This window comes from Alligator mississippiensis, chromosome 1, assembly GCF_030867095.1.
Source record: "Alligator mississippiensis isolate rAllMis1 chromosome 1, rAllMis1, whole genome shotgun sequence".
In the NCBI taxonomy this organism is placed as follows: domain Eukaryota; kingdom Metazoa; phylum Chordata; order Crocodylia; family Alligatoridae; genus Alligator; species Alligator mississippiensis.
The window spans coordinates 71,377,548-71,399,969 of record NC_081824.1 but is presented as its reverse complement, the minus strand read 5'-3'; positions in this window follow the sequence as shown (position 1 = coordinate 71,399,969).

The window sequence follows — 22,422 nt, the reverse complement described above, 5'->3', positions numbered from 1 at the left end:
AATACCATGTCTTTGGCTACTTTTGCCCAAAAGCTGTGCTTGGGGTTTCTGTGTTTCCCATTTGCTTGTCTAAATGACTTTTTGATTCAACACACGTTGATCTAGCATCAGAGTACAACTGGCTGTACTTAATACAAGAAATTCTGAATAAAAATTAAATACTAGAAACAAGAAGTTTCTAGTGAAAAATGAAAAGGGTTAGGGAGTTTGAGTACAAGGGTATAGTCTCTGTCTGCTAGTGGTGGCTTTACAGGGGAATGTATGTCCAAATGGGTATAAGGATGTTTGGCACTTCCTGGAGGGGACTTGCTCTGAAAGGCAGGTACAAGTAAGTCTACTGAGCCTCAATACTTTTATAGGAATGTTGCTTTCAGAAAGGTGAGAGAAACAATGGGGTTGTACTAAACAAAACAAGCTTTTGGTTTGTGGAACTAATAAATTAAAAGGCATGTGAAACTGCATAGGCAGAAGGCAGCTAGAGTCTTTGGTCGAATTGGTGTCAATCTGGATTAATTTAGAACACTTATCAGGCATCAATTTTTTTTTGCAGTTCTGAAAGGACCACTTCTCTGCCTGGCACTATTCAATATTTTCATCTGTGTCATAGATATAAATATATAACCACTCCTGATAAAATTTAAGATCAAAGGAAAGTAGGGCTGAAAGGGATCTCATTAGGTCATCTAGTCCAGCCCCCTGCTCAAAGAAGGATCATCCCTTGACTAAAATATCTCAGTCAAGTGTCTGCCCAACTTGTTCTTGAAAATTTCTAGGGTTGGAGATTCTATAACTTCTCTAGGAAGGTTATTTCAATGCTTGACCAGCCTCATAGTCAGAAAGGCTGCCTATACACATCCTTGGGGGTAGGGCATTTTAGTTATAGCAGATCCCAGAGAGCTGCTCGAATTAAAGTGCCTCACTGTCATGTATATTAAACTCTTTTGGGTTTAAAGCTCCCATGGTACCTTCCCTTCCCTTCTGGATGGCAAGAGATTGATGGTCTGGTAAATAATGAAGAGAACAAGATAGTTGTATAGAGTGATCTAAACCACTTAGTAAAGTGTGTCAATTTAAATGAAACTCTCTCGACTTGTAATGGTATTTAAATCACAAGCCTTTGTGGAAGATATGAAACTGTTACTTAAAAAATGGAACAGGACATAATTCTCCATTGGATTCAAGGATGAGTGGTTTTTGGTGAGCTTTTTGAGAGTAATTGTACTTCTGAAACTAAAAATCCTTTCATCTTGAACAACAGCATATATGACAAACTAGTAGACATGACAAAAAAGACTCCAAGTACATGGATAGACTATAGAAATTTCATAGATAATGACCAATTAATAACTTATTTGTAGTAAAAAACGAATGATTTCTACCGCACCCCTCCCTCATCTTCCTAGAAAGCTTGGATGCTTCAGTTAGATGTGAAATATACTCTTAATTTTCTTGTGGTTCTTATGGATGCAATTAAAGTACTTTTCATACATGCATTCTTAAGTTCAGAGGAAAAAGGTAAGGCAATTGAGTAGAGGGATAAGCTTGTGGAATCATCCCCTATAGCTATAAAATAGAAATTATGCTGGAGGAAGCAGAAATCTGTATGATTGTCTTTGTATACTACTTTAAATAAACTGTAAAGAAATATAAATGTAAAATATTATACTGAGTTCCTAATTACAATGATAATTTGCACAAATTAAAAATATGAACAACAGAAATAAAGCCAAAGATTTGAAAAACTTTGGTAAGATTTACACAAAACCTTTACAGTGTAAGAATCCTCTGTGCAAAAAATCCAATCTTTATGCAAAGCCCTTATCAAAAGCATTACATTATAATTAACGAGCAACATTATACATGCCTACTTCCTAAAATTTCAGTTGAGGACCTCAAGGGACTGAGAGGTTTATGGAATAAGGATTATTAAATGGCAAAGAGAGTTAACCGCTTTTAGATAACTAGCTCACAAGGGGCAGTCTAGGTTGGGATTGACAGGAAGTAATTGTCTAAATAAGTAGAGTTTTCAGTTGCTTATACAGGGATACCTGGAATGCAGGACTGCTTGGCCCTATGTTCTAGGTAAGGGAGAACATAGTCCATGGCAATTTTTTAATTTTAATAAAAGTTTCTGTGGGAAAAAAACTACTGTCATGAAGATGCCAGACTGACTTCTGTTTTGTTGACAGAATTTAGCTTTGCTTGTGCAGTAGCCATTTTATTTCTACCAGATTCGCATAATCAGGAGCTAGCTGGCAAGAGAAAAGATATCAGTGATGGTGATAATAACTACTATTGCCAGTACAACAAGGGCACTCTGTTTTCCACATGAAACTGTACCTGACTGTGGGAAGAAAAAAGCAGATTTTTAAAATCAAATCACTCCCAGACATACACTGTGAGAATCTTGGTTTTTACCAAGTTCATCCACTCATTCATTTTCCTGACTTTAAGACACTATCCATTATTTGAGGAAATGGAGATCTATTATTTTGAGGAATTGTTATTTCCATATGAACAGAGTCTGATGGAGAATGATTATGGCATAAAAAGTGAACCAAGTAACAGGAATGGATGACCTTGGAGGAGTCTCCTCTCTCTTCAGTGATATGTGCATGCACACATCCGTACCCCCACAGATATACAATGATAACAACCCCCTCCATATAATGTTACTTGTATTCCATTTTTTTCTCTCTTCTAGTTGTACAAAAAGGTTAGGAAAAATGTTAGAACTATTAAGAATCTCTGACTACAGAAAATGGAGCCTCCTTTCTTAAGGGTATATTCTGCCATGTTTGCTACTCTCTTAGAAAAAAGATTAAAAACATTCTAATATTATAAAAGCCTCTGTCTGGCTGTCTGTTTGTCCATAACACTTTATTCACACTCTGATTGGTTGTCTGAAATGTCCCTCGCCCCATCATTTTTGATGGGCAATTTGCTAGTATCAGAGATATCTAACTATGAGAGCTAGAGCTGGTTGGGAATTTTTCAGTGGGTCTTCATTCAAAACTTCCTAATTAAAATGGGAAAAAGAACAAGACCCAAACAAGCATCCTTTCACAAATGTGAACAATCAACCAGTATTTTAGTATGAGTCTCACCAAAGTTGCATGCTGAGGTAGTATCACCTCTTTACTCCTGGGTCAGCAGTTAGGATACTTGCCACACATTAAGAAACCCTAGATCCAATTCCTGTTCCAGTAAGGTATAATTGTATAAGATGGAATAGCTGCCAAAGGAGAAGGGCCCATTCTGAAGGACCTTACTGGCTATAGTGCTCTTTTGTGAGATGGGAGACTGTGGTGCAGGTTCCTGGTCTGAATCAGGCCGAGTAGGGTCTCCTACATCCCTGGGTCTTGGGTCTTCTACATCCCATCAGAGTGCCTTAACCAATGAGCTATTGCCCACTCTGGGAGGGAGGGGTCTCTTTCTGTGAAAAATTTTACAATACATTCTTGGATTTATCCTGATGCAGAAGGGGAACACATTTGAGATCTTAAAAAAAATTGTGGGAGAGAAAAGGCATTTCCCACCCAGATCCAAAAAAGAACTTATTTCCAGGACCTCACAACCTTACTGTTAGATAGCTTGCTTGTTTGGAATATTTCTCTATAGGACTGGATAGACTCTTATCCCTTTCCTTCATTTTAGATCTATATAATAAGTCATGTAATACATAGTCTAATAATTTTCTGCATTGTTTTTAATATGATTCCTATTTTCCTCCGTCTCTAATATTTTTCACCTGCAGAAGTGTGGTAGGCGCATTCACTCAACACCAATAAGATAGAGTTTAGGCAGCGGAGACATTTTAGCAATAATGCAACACTTGCAATTTGAGATGTATTATGTTAAATAGTTGCTGACAGTGCACCCCTGGGGAAATCTGCAAACTGGGCCCAGAGCTTCAGTTTAAACTTGAATTCTGCTTGTTAAATCCCCAGTAGATCAGTGCTACAGTGTCTGCGTTCAGGTAACTGGAGACAAGAAGTAATGGAGATGACACCTCATTACTAACAAAATCAAAACATTGGATGACAAATGAGGTTTCCTTTCTTCTCCTTGTCCTTGTATCAGTTTATCTTTACCAATTTTAACTTATTTCCTCTTTGAAGAAAAATAACAATATTGTGTACGCTTTTTTAAACATGTCACAACGTCAGTAACACAATATATTTATATACTGAAGCATATCATTACTTTCCAGTGACAGTCTTGCTGTATTCAGATCCTACTCTGTTCTTTAAAATGGAAAAGTGACCTTACCAACCACTTGCTACAAATGAACAGAAATACTAAAGCAGTTCATACAAAATCATTATAAAATATCTAAATTGAACAGGAAGCCATCAGTACATTGTGTCTTGTTTTGAATGAAGGATAACTGAAAGCTGCCTATAACCTGTTGTCATGGAGCAATCCAGATTTTTGTACCTGTTGTATTAAAGGTTAAAACATTTTTTGTTTCATTCTATTTTCTTGTACAGTATTGTTGCCCCCTGCCTAGGTTACAAGTTCTGTTAGCTGTCATTTGGCTTCTTTCTTTGGATGCAGAACATATAACATGTGAGTCAGAAGAAAGCTTATAGTTTAAAGCAGCCTTTTAGGTGTGGGCATGAGAGACCAGTGTAATAGGGCCAACCTTTTAGTGTATTTGAATTCCTACATAGGTATTACTAAATGGTGGCTAGAGGCACTGTGCTAGATACTGCACAAACACATTATCATAGAATCATAGAGAAGTAGGACTGGAAGGGACCTCCAGAGCTCATCTAGTCCTGTGCCAGAGGCAGGATCATCCCTATCTAAACCATCCCATGCAAACCATAAGTTAAACTCTACATAAGACTACTCTCAACCCTGACACAACATAAACCTAATAGCCTAACTTGCCACAGATAAAGCAGGGAACCATGGAACCCAATGTCCTGCTCCTATAAAATGTCAATATATTGTCAAGAAGCCCTGGGTAGAAGGCCATGCCCCCAACTATAGAGGAAGGCAACCCCCCCCCCCCCAGTCCATACCAATCTGACCATGGGGTAAAATTCCTTCCTGACTCCAAATATGGTGATCAGTCTAACCCTGAGCAAAGAGGCAAGACCTCTTAGCCAGGAACGTCCGGCTTTGGTCCTAGCAGCACCATTGGTACACCCCAGTCAAAGAACCCAGCCTTGGCTGCAGCCAACACCCAATGCATCTGGGAAGCCTTAAAAATACCCTGACATATAACGACACACATTCTTGGTGTGACTTTGCTGAAGTCAATAGACTATAAAAGGAAAATCCCAACCTTGAAAAGCTGTTGGTATTGTCAATGGCAATGATTAAAAAAATGGCAGGTGCCCAAAATTATGATTTTTAAAATAAGATAATAGATTTTGAATTCTTTTAATTTATTTTCTGGTTCTATTTTATGGAGAACTTCACAGTTACAAAGTTTTTTTCCCTCTGAAAACAAGGGTTAGATACTTATCAGTACTTAAATATAATTAGATTTTATATTCTTCTGCTATTTCTTGAATCCAGCCATTGCAGCTTTAAAAATAAATACCAACTGTTGCAAAACTCACAAGACTTACAGGGCAAGTAGGTAAATTCAGCAGTTTTGAGCCTGTCTTTTAGTGAGAGAGGCTGTGTCCAAACACGTACCGACGTTTGGTTCCCTGGAGACAACTAGCAGTGGGACACCTTGTGCTGCTGCTAGTTGTCCCTGGGGAATGCCCCGCTACATGTCCTCTGGCGCATGGCAAGGTACCCCAGGTGGGGTAGGGGAGGTTGGAGCCAGCACTGAGATTGTCCCAGCAGCCTTACCTGGGGTCCCAAGGGCTGGGGAAGCTGCAGCCACATTGCTCCTGCAGCTTGGAGCAGCCAGAGTACGGCTCCAGCTGGCCAGTCTCTGGTTTTAGGTGGTGCATGCTGTCCTGAAGTGCACGCCCCACTTTCTTCTGCATTTTTTTTTGACCTCTCCATCTCCAGGGATCAGCCTCCCCCACCCTCTCACCCTTCCGTGCTGCAAGGTAGCAGCATGGGAAATGCCTGAATGTGCGGTGTTTGGCACCACAGACAGGTCTGCAGTGCCATATACTGCACGGATGCGCTCGTCTGGTTGTGGCCAGCGAGATCAGAAGCTTCTATCTGTCACAAATTCAAAAGTGGTGCTTGTTCATGGGGAACTCGCATTGCTCTGTGATGGGTTCATAGATTTCAAACAGTAACATGAGAAAGTTTTTTTTGTCCTAATTTACTTTTTCCATCTACTGTATCCATTTCTTACTTCTCAGAAACACTTTATTTTTGATGAACTATAGTGTTTATGAAAAGCAGAATGAAAGCTTGAACTCAATAAATAATGAAAGGAACTATATTACAAATATTTTATTTAAACATTTTGTTGAAATTTGCCTCCTATAAGCTGTGCAAGGAATGAAAACATGAATACTTTATTTGAAAAAAATATCATTAAATGCACTGAATAAATTATTTCAAGAATATTATTCAACTACCTTTAGGGCAAGCAGTTTCAAGAATATTATTCAACTATCTTTAGGGCAAGCAGAAAAATATCCATGCTTCTGATTTTGAACCTTCAATATTCAGGTTAATCTTATCTTATGTGCTGAATTTGAGTGGTTACACAGGCATAAAAATAAAACTGAAAAGTACTATACTGTTTATCCAGTCAAAATGTGAAGTTGGGAGTGATAATTTTTATTAGCATCTTGGGCATATTTTATTAGTTTACTTTTGTGAGAATGTTAGTATTATAATGAGTATTTACTTCTACCTCTTGTTTCCTTGTCTGCCTCTGATGTGACTCAGGAATCTCTACACTCTGTAACAGGCATTGAGAAAATCTCTTTTGGTGCAAAGGCTTAGGCATATGTTTAACTCTACTGGCAGTGAGGAGTTTCACTGAAGATCCTGTCTTTAGAGCTAATTTGAACAGGCATGTGCATTCTTATTCCATTCCTTGTCCAGGAGCACTTCTATGAAGCATGTCCCACATGCTAACTCCCACCCTACATGTTACATGCTAAAGAAATATAAGGGAAGAGCTATTTGGCACATACCCAAAGCCGATCTCAGGCTCTGGGTTTCCATTACACTAAAGTGGAGTGTGCATAGCACTGCTCTGAGAGCAGCTCCCTTACACTTTGCGGGGGAGTAGGAGTGAAGGGCAGGGTATGCTTTGTGATGGTCCCTGGTGCAACATGGAGACAATATTGACCTAAAGGACTTCCCAGTGAAAAAAGTTAAGCATGAAGTTAAGTCTCTGTAGGACTGGGGCTTTGATCTCTCTGGGCATGTCTACACATGCTATTAATGTACTTTAAGCTTACTGTGCAGTAAAATAAGGCACAGTTGGTTTTCCACAGGAGCGTGTCTACACAGGTGCCCATCAGGAGCAAATTTACTCTTGACGGGAGCAGTTCAGTGCAGGGTTACTCCTGCTCTGCTCTGCCCCCTTATAGCAACTAGGGGGAGCTCCAGACTCCCCTGGGTGCCAGCCCCACATTGGCAGTTTCCATCAGGGTCAGGCCTAGGCTCCAGGGGGTGGGCGGTGTTGTCCTGTCTCCAGGGCAGCAGCTTCCTAGCTTCATGTCCTGATCAGCAGATTGGGCAGGGGCTTGGAAACAGTCCCCTGCCCTAGGCAGCTGCCTGCTTCCCAGCCCTGTGCCTTGATCTACCAATCTGCATTCTAAATAAATACTGTACAGGTCCTTGCCTGGTTTGATGACTGCTTTGTAGGAGACACTTAATAGGGGAAGCTCAAAAGATACAGAGTAGAGCAGTGTAATTGATACGTTGTGATAAAATATTTGTTAATCCATCAATATCTGTCTTCTTTATCTTGCTAGCTCATGCTTGAAGATTCCAGGAATTCAAGTGCACACAGCTGCTTTTCTACTGCCTGCAAGTTTTCTTCTTAGCCTGCCTCTACTCTCTCCTGCCCCCTGCCTTCTTAAAAATTTTAAACACCATCATTTGAAACTGAATGGGTGCATCTACATGAGACACTAAATATGCAGTACCCCAATACCATTGCGTGTTAGTGTGTCACAGCATAAACTGTGCTAATACAACTAATATGTAGTAGTATTAAGCTACTGTGTATTAGCATCACTAAAAATGCAAGTGCTGGTGCTACTGTGCAGTAGCTCCAGTCACTGCACATTTACTTAGTACTTGATTAAGTATTAAAGTTAATTAATTAAGTACTAAATTAAATGAGCAGTAACTACACCGCATTAATTCATGTGTAGACATGCCCAGTGGGTTGTAGTTAATGGCACGGGCTAAGCAAAATTCCTTTCCCAGATGCCAGGGAAAAACATGTTTACTCTGCCATTAGAATGTCCCATGACTTGAAAGCTCCTGGAGTCACTGAATACTGGATGGTCTCTTTCTTTACCCACTCATCTCAATCTGAAGAAAGGCTTCAGCCTACCGCATACAAAGTTTTGCATCCATCCATGGTGTTTTTTCCCCCAGTATCTCATCAAGATTTTGTTTTCTCTTCCTTCTTCATTCAATCACTTACCTTTCCAACTCCTTTCACTCAGCATCTTGATTTACAGCAAAAAAACAGTGAATTTCGGTCACCATAATGTTATCATGGATCTCTTCCCCTTGTTTCAGCCAGAAGAACAAAAGGTGAACTGCAAAGGAATGATTTGCTTATATACCTGTTGTTATAATCTATATATATATATAAAGGGCTTAGTCCGTCTGTCTGTGTGTCTGTCTGCATGTCTATCTGTCCATAACACTCTTTAAGGGTTCCAGGAGCCTGGCACAGCAAGGAGGGTACAGGAAGGGGCCAGTTGAGGAAAAGTGGGAGACGGACTCCCGGCTACTGTGAGGCTACCATGAGCACTGGCGTTATTTGAAATTCATCCGTCATTCTTGATGGGCAATTCGCTAATTTTATGGTAAAGACATAAAACTCCTAGATATTTCTAGCATCTGACTTATTTTTATTTTATTTCTAAAAGCTTCCTTTATATCTCTGACTGAAACATGAAAGTATTTTCTGTTAGAGGACCCTTTGGAGGACGACAAAGGATTAGAGTGAGAGAATCACCCCAATGAGCTGAAAATCCAAGCAACACTTTTCCCATTTCTATTGTGAAACTAAGGAGGAGATTTTGTGCCATCCAGAAGCAAAAGTAGTAGAGTTGTCTTAGTGTTTTGCTTCTCAAGTGATCTTTAAAACAGTTACAATGAAATCTTGCTATACATTAGACTACTATGATGTAATATGTGCCACTGCCTTTGCAGGCTGCCATAGTTATTTTTTTCTTGTGTTTTGCTTTGGCACCAATGGCATCCCTCATTAGATTCTTTATAAGTACGTTTAAATACTCCTTTAGCATCATTAAGTCTGAAATGGTTTTATTTTGGTTTTATTCTTCATTCAGCAGTATTTGTGTTCAACATGTTTTCACAGCTCTTCCTACAAGGCTTCTTATGACAGATGTTATGACGCAATTGAAGGAATGTGAACGAAATTTTAGGTAATGGTCCATGCTTATTTGTTTTGTGTAAGCTGTGGTTTCTATAGCTACTGTACATCTGTTTCATGTGGTTTGCTGTTCATTTTCTGTAGCTATCTTAGGCCAGGTATTTAAATCACACTGTACTGATTCTGCTCAGAACAGCAATCTGATAGTTTCTCAATATTTGAGCCAAGTTGCAAATTTGGAAATACATTTGAAAACAGTGTTTAATTCTACTTGGCATATCTGACTCTCCAGCTTGCACAGAGGCCATCTTGATAGAAATTGTGACACATGTAGGACCGAATTTAGCAAAGTATGTAAAAAATATGCATAACCTGAAATGTGACTAAAATGAGACATGTCAGTGGGGGGCAACCCCTTTGTCAGGTTAAGCCCTGCACCCTCCCAAGTGCCATTCTGATCCTCTTCCCCTGCCTGATCTAATGCTCTGCTTTCTGCTCCCTGCACTATCTGCCGGTGTATTGCCCATCCTCTCCCCAGTTTGCCACACAAAAGCTATCTGTGCTACTTCTGGCACTTGTGCCACAAGTTGGCCAGCCCTGCCTTGTGTAATTTTGCTGAAATCAGTGGAGTGGGACCAGTGATGCATATGGCCCAGTATTTCTCACTTTTACTGATGTTTCTCTGCTGACATTGAAGCATAATGGAAGTTGCTTGGGCTCTCAAACTGTGTCTTCACCCATGCAAGTTCCAGGTATCCTTTATTTAATTTTAAGGAAGTCTCATTACTTGCATTTTATCTTGCTTGGTCATCAGCAGGGATCTGGGTCTTCTGTTTGTCAGGAACAACACATATTTTCTCCTTTAAATTGGATTTTCCCCTTCAAAGGAGAAAAACTGAGGAAATTGTAGATTTCTCCTTGCAGGCTGGCAGAGTCCGAGCCTGCAAGGGGCTGCTTTGGGTTGGGGGGAGTGGGATGCAGGGGGCACCATGTGCATGTGTGCACATTCACACCTGCACGTGGCTGGGAATACAGACCCAGGCAGCGGTGGAGAGCAGCTCCCCTAGTTGCCTGCAGGTAAGTCTATGGGGGAGGGCATAGGTGACATGGGGGGGGAGGGGCGAAGGGATATTGATGTGGTCACTGTGAGGAAGCAAGCAGGGCAGGGTTGGTAACTGGGCAGGAGGCAATGTCCAGCCAGGATCATTATGGGGCCCAGAGCTGGGGTTGATTTTTTGTATCCTTGAAAACTACTTTTAAAAACATTTCTGGACTTCAGGAAGCATGTTAAAATTTCTACCTATTGTTGTGTAATAGAAGTTTTCTTATATGAGTTAAATAGACTCCTTTGTTTAAAATAGGATGGAAGGTGACCTGGTACATTGATTTGTCCTGGGTAATTGTAATATTTAAAGGTCCATTTTAAAAATTGAATTATAGAATCACAGAATCATAGAAAATTATGTTTGGAAGGGACCTCAGGAGGCCATCTAGTCCAACCCCCTGCTCAAAGCAGGACCATCACGACCAATATCATTCTGGCCAAGGCTTTATCTAGCTGAGCCTTAAAAACTTTCAAGGATGGAGATTCCACAGCCTCTGGCTAACGTGTCCCAGTGCTTTACTGCTCTCCTGGTGAGCAAGTTTTTCCTAATATCTAACCTAAACTTCTCTTGCTGCCATTGCTCCTTTGTTCTATCATCTTCCATCACTGAGAACAGTCTAGCTCCATCCTCCATCCTCTTTTGAACCACCCAGTTGAAGGCTGCTATTAAATCCCCCTCAGTCTTCTCTTCTCCAGACTAAATAAGCCCAGTTCCCTCAGTCTCTCCTCAGAAGTCATATCTTGGTACCGAGATCATGGTGCCTCTTGGTGGCAGTGGTCTCGATTCTCCCAACCTTGGGGATGCCTGGCCTTGTCTCTTCTTCCAGTGGAACATGCTCTCCTCCTCTGTTGCTAGGGCTCCATATCTGTTCTTCAGGCAAACTGCTGCAGGTAGAGATGAAGACTTCTGCTTGCTACCAGAGGTCACAAGCTTCCAGCTTCCATTTACTTGGGAGTCTATGTCCTCTTTCTTCTCTAGTGCAGCTTTTGGCAGTCATTCCTCTGCAGTCCTAGAGGTCTCCTTCAGCATCCAATCAATGAAGTCCTCATAGTGAAGGATGCTTCGGAGCCTTGCCGCCTCCTCCTATAGCTTTCTTGCCTGCTTCCTGGGGGACACCACCAGGAGGCACCACTCGTACCGCAGGCACTCCCCCACCTGACTGTCACTGGAAGGAATCTGACCTGGGTGGAAGCCTTGACAGTGAGCAGTCCTGTCTGGATAGAAATCTTACAGGTGCAAGCAGAGGAAGAGCTGGCAGTGGCAGTGGCTCTGGCATTTGGATAGAGATGTTCCTGCCATAAACAAAGAATTACAGTAGATAACCTCCTGTGTAATCTACTTAGACCTATTCTTCTTTTATTGTAGCCTATCATTTTTTAAATTATCCATCCCATAGTCTTGTCAGCGCACACTGAGTTTTGGTTATAGTTTTACTAAGAAGCTTATTATGTGCAAAGAACTAGGGTTTTAACTATATTTAGAACTGTATCCCTAATAAAAAGAGAAATTAAACTCTTCATTCCAGAAAGTGACTTAAACAAGAAAACATGAGTTAAATGTGCATATTTATATACAGTAAAAGAGTTTATAAGTAGACAAAAAAGCCCAGTCATTTTCCTCCTCAGCTTGAGGTTCTCAAACTTGTTTTACTAGTGAAATTTATCATGGTAAAATGGACAGGAGCACATGATTTTCACTGTTTACAACACTGCAACAAAGGATATGATTGATCATTTTTTCCATTTTGCTCAGAAGAGTGTTTCATTTTTCATTTATAAGAGTTTCTGTGGCTCCTCTCCAGCAGTTTATACTGTTGATGTGGCAATAAAATGTGTGACACACTCAGTTGTTGTGCTGCTGGCTAGAATTGCATGAACTACTTGTCCTCCAGGGAGTGAATATGAAGCCTGTTACTGCAAAGTAAAGATAAAGCTGTACTTTCACTGAGGCTGCTAAATGGCTCTATAGACCATAGCAGGTGATCACATGAAATAACAGCTGGCTAGAAAATTTGTAACAGCTCTCTTAGGAATGGAATTTTTGTTCAAGTGTTCTGCACAGATAGGACTTTCAGTTACATTGGCAACATTGCTATTTCAGGTTTGCTTGTATCCTTTGAAAGGAAAATGGGGATTGGGGCAAAGGTGAGTTTCTTAAAGGTGACACTGACTGAGTACAGTCAGTAACTATGTTGGTCTTTGTACATAACTCAACCCAATTATTGCTCTGTTTGTTGTTCAAAGATGTGACTAATTCATACTTGTCAACTAGAATGCAGTTCAATATGACAGATCACCAGAAAAGGGCAGATAACACCACTACTATTGTATTTGTTACATGAGGTAGCCTATACTAACTAGGACACAATCTTGTACTTAAGTCTCTTCTGCATCTCAGTATTTAGCAGCATTGTGGCTAGGAGTTTATGGTTCATAGATTCATAGATGTTAGGGTCGGAAGGGACCTCAATAGATCATCGAGTCCGACCCCCTGCATAAGCAGGAAAGAGTGCTGGGTCTAGATGACCCCAGCTAGATACTCATCTAACCTCCTCTTGAAGACCCCCAGGGTAGGGGAGAGCACCACCTCCCTTGGGAGCCCGTTCCAGACCTTGGCCACTCGAACTGTGAAGAAGTTCTTCCTAATGTCCAATCTAAATCTGCTCTCTGCTAGCTTGTGGCCATTGTTTCTTGTAACCCCCAGGGGCGCCTTGGTGAATAAATACTCACCAATTCCCTTCTGTGCCCCCGTGATGAACTTAGAGGCAGCCACAAGGTCGCCTCTCAACCTTCTCTTGCGGAGGCTGAAAAGGTCCATTTTCTCTAGTCTCTCCTCGTAGGGCTTGGTGTGCAGGCCCTTGACCATACGAGATGCCCTTCTCTGGACCCTCTCCAGGTTATCCGCATCCTTCTTGAAGTGTGGCACCCAGAATTGCACGCAGTAATCCAACTGCGGTCTGACCAGCGCCCTATAGAGGGGAAGTATCACCTCCCTGGACCTATTCGTCATGCATCTGCTGATGCACAATAAAGTGCCATTGGCTTTTCTGATGGCTTCGTCACACTGCCGGCTCATGTTCATCTTGGAGTCCACTAGGATTCCAAGATCCCTTTCCACCTCTGTGCCACCCAGCAGGTCATTCCCTAGGCTGTAGGTGTGCTGGACATTTTTCCTCCCTAGGTGCAGCACTTTGCATTTCTCCTTGTTGAACTGCATCCTGTTGTTTTCTGCCCACTTGTCCAACCTATCCAGGTCTGCCTGCAGCTGTTCCCTGCCCTCCGGTGTGTCCACTTCTCCCCATAGCTTTGTGTCATCTGCAAACTTGGACAGAGTACATTTGACTCCCTCGTCCAAGTTGCTGATGAAGACATTAAAGAGTATCGGTCCAAGGACCGAGGCCTGCGGGACCCCACTGCCCACACCCTTCCAGGTCGAGACCGACCCATCCACCACGACTCTTTGGGTGCGACCCTCTAGCCAATTTGCCACCCACTGGACTGTGCAGTCATCCACATCACAGCCTCTTAGCTTGTTCACCAGTATGGGGTGGGATACCGTATCGAAGGCCTTCCTGAAGTCTAAGTATACAACATCCACCCCTCCTCCTGTGTCCAGGCATTTCGTAACCTGGTCATAGAAAGAGACTAGATTGGTCAGGCACGATCTGCCCGCCACAAACCCATGCTGGTTTCCCCTCAGCATAATTTGCTCTGCCGGGCTCTCTCAGATGTGAGCCTTGATAATTTTTTCAAAGACTTTACCAAGGATGGAGGTGAGACTGACTGGCCTATAGTTGCCCGGGTCCTCCTTCCTCCCCTTTTTGAAAATGGGGACCACATTAGCCCTTTTCCAGTCCTCCGGGACTTGGCCCGTGCGCCACGAGCGTTCGAATATTCCTGCCAGTGGCTCTGCAATGATGTTGGTAGTTCATCATTTATTAGTTCAATATGCAGAAGTGTTAAATTAGGGTTAAAAAAGAGTTCTGTTTGCCATGCCATAGCTGCATATTGAATTGCTGAATTCAGAAAAAAAATAAATCATTCACCTATAACATTATAGTTATCAATTCCTTTTAACATTCTTTTAAAATCAGAAATGGAATGTAAAATCTTTTTATTATGCCTTGTTTAAAGTATTTATAACAACACGATTTTTCCTATATATTGCTAAATTGTCCATTTAAAAAAATGCTGACATTAAATATCACAGCAGTCTTCTTAAAAAAACATGTAGGTTATATTCTCAGCCCAGAAGCTGGCAACACTGGATCAGCAAAACAGGGAAGTTTGAGTGAGGAATTCGCTTGGGAGCTTTCCTGGTCACCTTCTTTCTTTCCCTTCTTTCACTTTAATCTTGCTGAGAGGAAACAGGTGAAGGAGGAAGATGGGATTTTTTTCTAGAAGTAGTAGCAGAAGAAGAAGAAAGAGTTAGCAGGAGAATCAATAGGATAGCTGGAAGACATCTCAGTGCTAAAACCCCTGTCACTGCCAGCTGTTCTTCTTGTACCTGTGTGGGCTCTGTTCAGGCACCATACCCAAACTCCATTGTCACTGGTAATAATTTAGGGACACGACGAGTATAAAGTCCACAAGATCTTAAATTCCAAGTGAAGACAGGGGAAGCTGCACTACTGGTTAGTCTTGGTGGGAGGTGAGGAAGGGGCAAGGTATAGGACTGAAGATTGCATAGAAGCATAGAAAATTAGGGTTGGAAGGGACCTCAGGAGGTCATCTAGTCCAGCCCCCTGCTTAAAGCAGGACCATCCTCAAATAGATCTTTCCAGCCAGTGCTTTGCAAAGCCAAGCCATAAAAACCTCCAAGGATGGAGATTCTACCACCTCTCTGAGTAACTTGTTCCAGTGTTTTGCTACCCTCATAGTGAGAATATTCTTCCTTATATCTAACGTAAACTTCACTTTCTGCAACTTGAGACCATTGCTCCTTATTCTGTCATCTTCCAACAATGAGAACAATCTAGCTCCATCCTTTTTTGACCCCCCCTTCAGGTGGTTGAAGGCTACTATTAAATCTTCCTTTAGTCTTCTCTTCTCTAGACTAAATAAGCCCAGTTTCCTCAGCCTGTCCTCATAAGAAATGTACCCAAGCCCCCTCACCATTCTTGTTGCCCTCTGTTGGACTCTCTCCAATTTGTTCACATCCTTTCTGTAGTGGGGGGCCCAAAACTGAACATAGTACTTCAGAAGTGGCCTCACCAGTGCTGAATAGAGGGGAATAATCACTTCCCTTGACCTACTGGCAACACCCCTACCAATGTAGCCCAGTATGCCATTAACCTTCTTGGGAACAAAGGCACAGTGCTGGCTCATATCCATGTTATTGGCCACTGTAACCCCCAGGTCCTTTTCTGTAGAGCTGCTGCCCAGCCTGTCAGCCCCCAGCCTGTACTGATGCATGGGATTGTTCTGTCCCAAGGGAAGGACATTGCATTTGCCCTTGTTGAACCTCATGAGCAGGGCTGCCCATGGTGGGGGTGACTGCCCCAGGCCCTGCGCTTTGGGGGGCCCCACGGAGCTGGGCAGAGCAGTGGTGGCACAGAGCTGGGTGGAGCAGTGGCTAAGCGTTCAGCTACTCGCTACCCCACCACCGCTGCCGCTGCTGCCAATGGCAGTGACAGCTTTTTTGAGGCCAGGGCCCATGGGATCAGAGTGGGGATGGGGCCCTGCATGGCTGATTTGCTCTGGGCCGCACACCCTGCTTGGGCCACCTCTGCTCATGAGATTCACTTGGCCCAATCATCCAATTTCTCTAGGCCACTCTGAATCCTAGCCCTACTCTCCAGCACATCTATTACTCTTCCCAGCTGGCTGTCATCTGAGGGTGCAATCTATGCCATCTTCCAGGTTGTTGATGAAGACATTGAAGAAACCTGGCCCCAGAACTGACCCCTGGGGCACTCCACTTGATACAGGCTGCCAAATAGACATTGAGCCATTGATTAGTACTCTCTGAGCCCAAAGCTCCAGCCAGTTTTCTATCCACCTTACAGTCCATTCATCCAGCCCTTACTTCCTTAGCTTGCTTGGGAGAATGCTGTGGGAGATTGTATCAAATCAAGGTACACCACCTCCACCCATCTCCCCGCATCCACAGAGCCAGTTATCTCATCATAGAAGGTAATCAGGTTGGTCAGGCATGACTTGCCCTTGGTAAATCCATGCTAACTGCTCCTAATTATCTTTTTCTCCTTAAAGTGCTTAGAAATATATTCCTTGATGACCTGCTTCATGATTTTTCCAGGGACTGGGGTGATTCTGACTGGTCTACAGTTTCCTGGATCCTACTTTTCCCCTTTCTTAAATATGTGCACTATATTTGCCCTTTGCTAATCATCTCAGACCTCTCCAGATCACTATGAGTTTTCAAAGATGATTGCCAATGGCTCTGCAATCACATCAGCCAACTCCCTCAGCCCCCTTGGGTGCATCTCACCTGGCCCCATGGACTTGTACAGGTCCAGCTTTTCTAAATAGTTTCTAACCTGTTCTTTCACCGCTGAGGGCTGCTGACCTCCTCTCCAAAATGTGCTGCCCAGTGCAATAGTCTGGGAACTGCCTTTGCCTGTGAAGATGGAAGTGAAAAAGGCATTGAACACTTCAGCCTTTTCTGCATCCTCTATCACAAGGTTGCCTCCCCTATTCAGTAAGGGACCCACACTTTCCCTGCTCCTCCTCTTGCTACTGACATACTTGTAGAAACCCTTCCTGTTACTATTCACAACCCTTGCTAGTTGCAACTCCAGTTGTGCTTTGGTCTTCCTGACTTCATCCCTGCATGCCCAAGCACTGCTCTTATATTCTTCCCTAGTTATTTGTCCAAGTTTCCACTTCTTATAAGCTTCCTTTTTGTGACTTAGTTTACGAAAGTGTTCCCTGCTAAGCTAAGCTGGTCTTCTGCCATACTTGCTAGTCTTCCTGTGCATTGGGATGGTTTGTTCCTGCACTCTCAGTAAGTCTTCTTTAAAGTATAGCCAGCTCTCCTAGACTCCTCTCCCCTTTAGACTGGCTTCCCAGGGAGTCTCTCCCATGAGTTCCCTGGGCAAGCCAAAGTCTGCTTTTCTGAAGTCCAGGGTCCTTATTCTGCTGCTCTCCTTCCTTTCCTTAGGATCCTGATTTCTTATCTCATTGTCACTGCTGACCAAGTTGCCATCCTCTACTACATTCCCCACCAATTCATCCCTGTTTGTGAGCAGCAGGTCAAGTAGAGCGTGGCTCCTAGTTGGCCACTCTAACACTTGCGCAAGGAAGTTGTCCCCAGCACTCTCCAAAAAATTCCTGGATTGCCCTCCCAGCAGGTTTATTGAATTCCGCCATGAGAACCAGGGCCTATGATTGGGAAACTTCCACTAGCTTTTTGAAGAAAGCATCATTTACCACTTCCTCCTGGTCTGGTGTTCTATAGAAGACCCCCACCATGACATCACCCTTGTGTCTTTCCTCTCTGATCTTAACCCAGAGACTCTCAACAGGCCTCTTTCCAGTTTCATACTGAAGCTCTGAGCATTAAGTGCAACTCCTCCTCCTCTTCTCCCCTACCTGTCCTTCCTGAACAGTTTGTACCCATCCATGATAGTGCTCCAGTCATGTGAGCTATCCCACCAAGTCTCTGTTATTCCAATCGTGTCATAGTTCCAAGATTGTGCAAGGATTTCCAAATCTTCCTGTTTGCTTCCCAGGCTCTGTGCATTTGTGTACAGGTACCTGAGGTAACTAGTTGATTGCCCTGATTGCTCAGGAAGTATGAGAGCACCTCCCATGCTTCCCCCTTCTCCTTGCTCTTCCTCTAGGTCTCATACTTCCCACTTACCTCAGGGTTTTCCTCACCATCCCTGATGAACCTAGTTTAAAGCCCTTCTCACTAAGATAGTGAGCCTGTCTGCAAAGATACTCTTCCTTCTCTTCATCAGGTTGGTTCCCATCTATTCCCAATCCTTCTTCTTGGAAGAACATCCCATGGTTGAAGAAGCCAAAGTCCTGCTGGTGACCCCACCTGTGCAGCCAGGTGTTGTTCTGCAGGATGCACCTGCTCCTGCCCGAGCCCTTTCCCTTGACCAGGAGGATCAATGAAAACATAACCTGAGCCCCAGACCCCCACACCCTTGCACCCAGAGCCCTGTAGTCACTTTTGATATGCTCAGGTCCTCCCCTGGCAGTATCATTGGTGCCCACATGGATGAGCAGCATGGGGCTGGATGAGCCTCGGTAGTTGCTCTGTGACATCTCAGATCTGGGCTCTGGATAAGCAGCAGACTTCCTGAGACAATAGGTCAGGTTGGCAGATGGCTCCCTCTCTTCCCTGCAGAAGTGAGTCTCCAACCACCACCACCAGTCGCTAATTCTTTGTGGCAGTCATCTTGATCTTTCTCACCTTCATAAGGCCTGGCCTGTCCTCCTCCACCAATGGAACATGCTCCTCCCTCTCTGTTGCCAGGGCAGCATATCTGTTCTCCAGATGAATCACTGCTGGTGGAGGTGAAGGTCTCTGCTTGCTGCCAGAAGTCACAAGCCTCCAGCTTCCACTCTCTTAGGTATCCATGCCCTCTCTTCTTGAGTGCTGCCTCTGGCATTTCTTTCTTCACAGTCCCGGAGGTCTTTTCCAGCATCAAATCAATGAACTCCCTATGGTAGAGGATGCTTTGGAGTCTCACCATCTTCTCCTGTAGTTCTCTTTCCTGTTCCCTGAGAGACACCACCAGAAGGCACCACTCACATCATAGGCACTCCTTAACCTGGCTGTCACTGGAAGGAAACTGCAAACCACAGTCCCCACAGCGCCAAACCTGGACCTAGGTGAAAGTGTTGATGGTGAGTGCTCCTGCCTAGACAGAAAGCTCACAGGTGCAAGCAGAGACAGTGGCAGTGGCTCTGGCATTGCAACATCCTCCAACCATTTCCCTGGGTCTTTTAATTTGTCTTTTCTCTCTTACTGCTCTTCTTCCAAGCACACCTTCCCTAGGGAACTTGCTTGGAAGCTGGTCTGGATGCTCATTGGCCCCAAAAGGTTCCTTCTTTTCCTGCTTCCTCATGTCAAGCTGAAAGGCTTGCCCTTCAAAAAGGCAAACTCCCTGAAAACGTCTAACCCTGTTTTCAGCCCCTGTTCACAGACTTCCTGGTCACTGGCTTCCTGGTCACCTGGGGAGTCTCCTTTTATATCCTGCTAGGCCTAGACTGGCTCCGCCCCCTCACTAGGGCTTCTGTCAGGCCTGCAATCAGCAATCACTCAGTCAGTAACACTCCCAGCTGCTCAGAGCACATGCTGCAAACACACACAGCCTACCAAACAAACATCAAAGGCATAGGCAGCTCTGGATCCCTTACCTTTGATGCACAGGATCTGGTGCCTGGTGCCTGGCTTCTCTCCCCTTTCCCCCTCTTGCCTCTTCTGTTGCATGTGGGAGGCAAAAGAAAACAGCTATGGTCCTGATCTGCTGAAAAATTATATGAAGACTACACTAAGAACCTGTCCCAGTGCCCCCCAGGAACTACCATTTGGGGGATGTCAGGCCAGAGCCTCAAACCTGGGGCCTCAGCCTGACCAGCACAACTGTTCCCCCGGCCTGCTACTGTACAGTTGGTCACCTATATTAGTCAAGGCTGTCTTGAAGCCTTCGTCAGGGCCTAGCCCTCCGCCCACTCACTGGCACTGGCCAGGTCAGCAGACCCTCCAGTTCCCATATATAAATCTCTGATGCAGGACAGGAAGTATCTGGTCAACAGGGTCTTGATGTCAGACTGCCCTGCTGTTCCCTCCATCTTGTTCCTTGATCCTGCTATCTGCTTGATTTCCTGGCTTCCTGACCCAGTTTGTTCTCTGACTGCTCTACCTGTCCCCTGGCTTCCTGACTTGCCTTGTTCCTGACTCTGCTTGGATTGACTTCTAGACTTCCTGACCTCGTTTGTCACTTGAATCTGCTTGTTTCTCCCAGCTGTGGTGGGCTCCTTGATCCCTGAGTAACCCTAGGCCCAGCTACACATGGCCCAGAATGACAGGTGGCTCCTTCTTGGCTGCATTTTAAAACAAAATGCATATAACATATTTTGTATGGAACCTGACCCGATCAATTTGTGTTAGTCATGTTCAGAGAACACCAACTCAGTTGGGTCTCTCAAGGGACTTAGGTGGAAGGATGCCTTATTTCTTATCCCAATCAGGTTTATCTATGAAGTAGGCTTTGAGCTATTCAAACTGGGGCTGTTCTTAGAATATCATGACATCAAACTTTAGGTACCAAATAGCCTTAAACAGCAAGTTGCTTAGTGAGTTTATGTGCCGCTAGCATTAGGCAGCAGCTAAATGGGGATTTTTAAATCATACATTTAGACTGAGGTGCCTAACTTCCCCCAAAGTTCCACTTTCATCATCTAGAGGAGATCCACAAAATAATATAGGTGTGTAAAATAGGACATAGATAGACTTTGGGGTCATTTATACATGTGCTCTGGGAGGCAGTGGGGGCGCGCTTTAGAGTGGCTCCGAGAGCCACTCTAGTTAAAGTGCCTGGATCATCACATGTATTGGTGTCCCTGCACTGAAAAGTGGCAGCGGAGCTTAAGTTAAAGCTCCCACCACCATTTTTCAGTGCAGGGACGCTGATACATGCGATACTGGAGTCTGCTGGAGCACGGTAATTACAACGCTCCAGCAGACTTGATTAATAGAGTCTGCTCTGATACACTGTAATTACAGAGCATCAGAGCAGCCTGAGTATATGTGTATAAGTGTCCTGGGTGCCTAGATCCAAACGGTCAATTCAGAATACCCTAAAATTAATTATTCACCTCTTGGTTTGACTCAAAAGTTCTCCAGGCATCTATAGTCCTACTTCTGCACATGCCCAGAACTGCCTGGCCTAAGCAGCTACAGCATGGGTTTTCAACCTTTTTGGATCAGTGTACTCCTGGTGGCCAGACATGGAGCGGGGGAGGCGAGGTGGCACATGGCCAAATGTGGAGCAGCAGCAGCAGCAGCTGCATGTGAGCTTCCCCCCCTCCCCGCATTTAGCCAGGAGGGCAACGCCTGCACAGCAGCATGCGATGGTGCATGGCGGTGCTCTGTCCCTGCCCACCCACCTGCGCATACCCCCTAGGTCCTTCTTAAGTACCCCTGGGGGTATGTGTACCCCTGGTTGACAACCCCTGAGCTAGTGGGTTACCTGCTGCCTAAGCCCTCCTGGGATCCAGAAACTAGAAAGAGCAGCACCTATGTCTCCTGATGGGTTCTCTTCATCAAGCAGGCTCAGGACAAACCTGCTACATGGACAGTATCAGGTCTCTTCACACAATGCTGTTGTTAACTGATTTATTTTTAACAAAAGAAGTAGAAGTAAATGATGATTTAAAATACTAGTGACTATAAAACATTGACCTAAAATACCAGTGCCTGTCTTTTATTTAATAGGCTTGTGATTAAAGTGGTCACTCAGGAAATGGGAGACTTGGGCCTTCCTCTGAATCATCCATGGCTGACCACTCTTAAAGATAGGCTACTATGAGATCTCAGGTCTGATCCAATATGGCAGGTCCTCCATGCAATGGGAGTGCCAGCAGCAGTCGGTGGAATACTAGTTATTGACTCAGTTCTTTCAGTACCAGAGTTATTCACTAAGGAAACCAACAATTATACCTCTACATATTGGAGGCACAAAGTTTCCCTACCTAGAAAACATTGCTTTGCTAGGAGAGTATTCCAATATAGAGGGCTCCATTTCACACAGTTTTTAATCATACCAGCCAGTGTTGGTTCTCCTGATTCCATGCTGCTGCTGTTTTATGGGGCTTCTTGCCTGTCTAGAGACTTAACCTGACAAGCAATCAGCCTTTCATC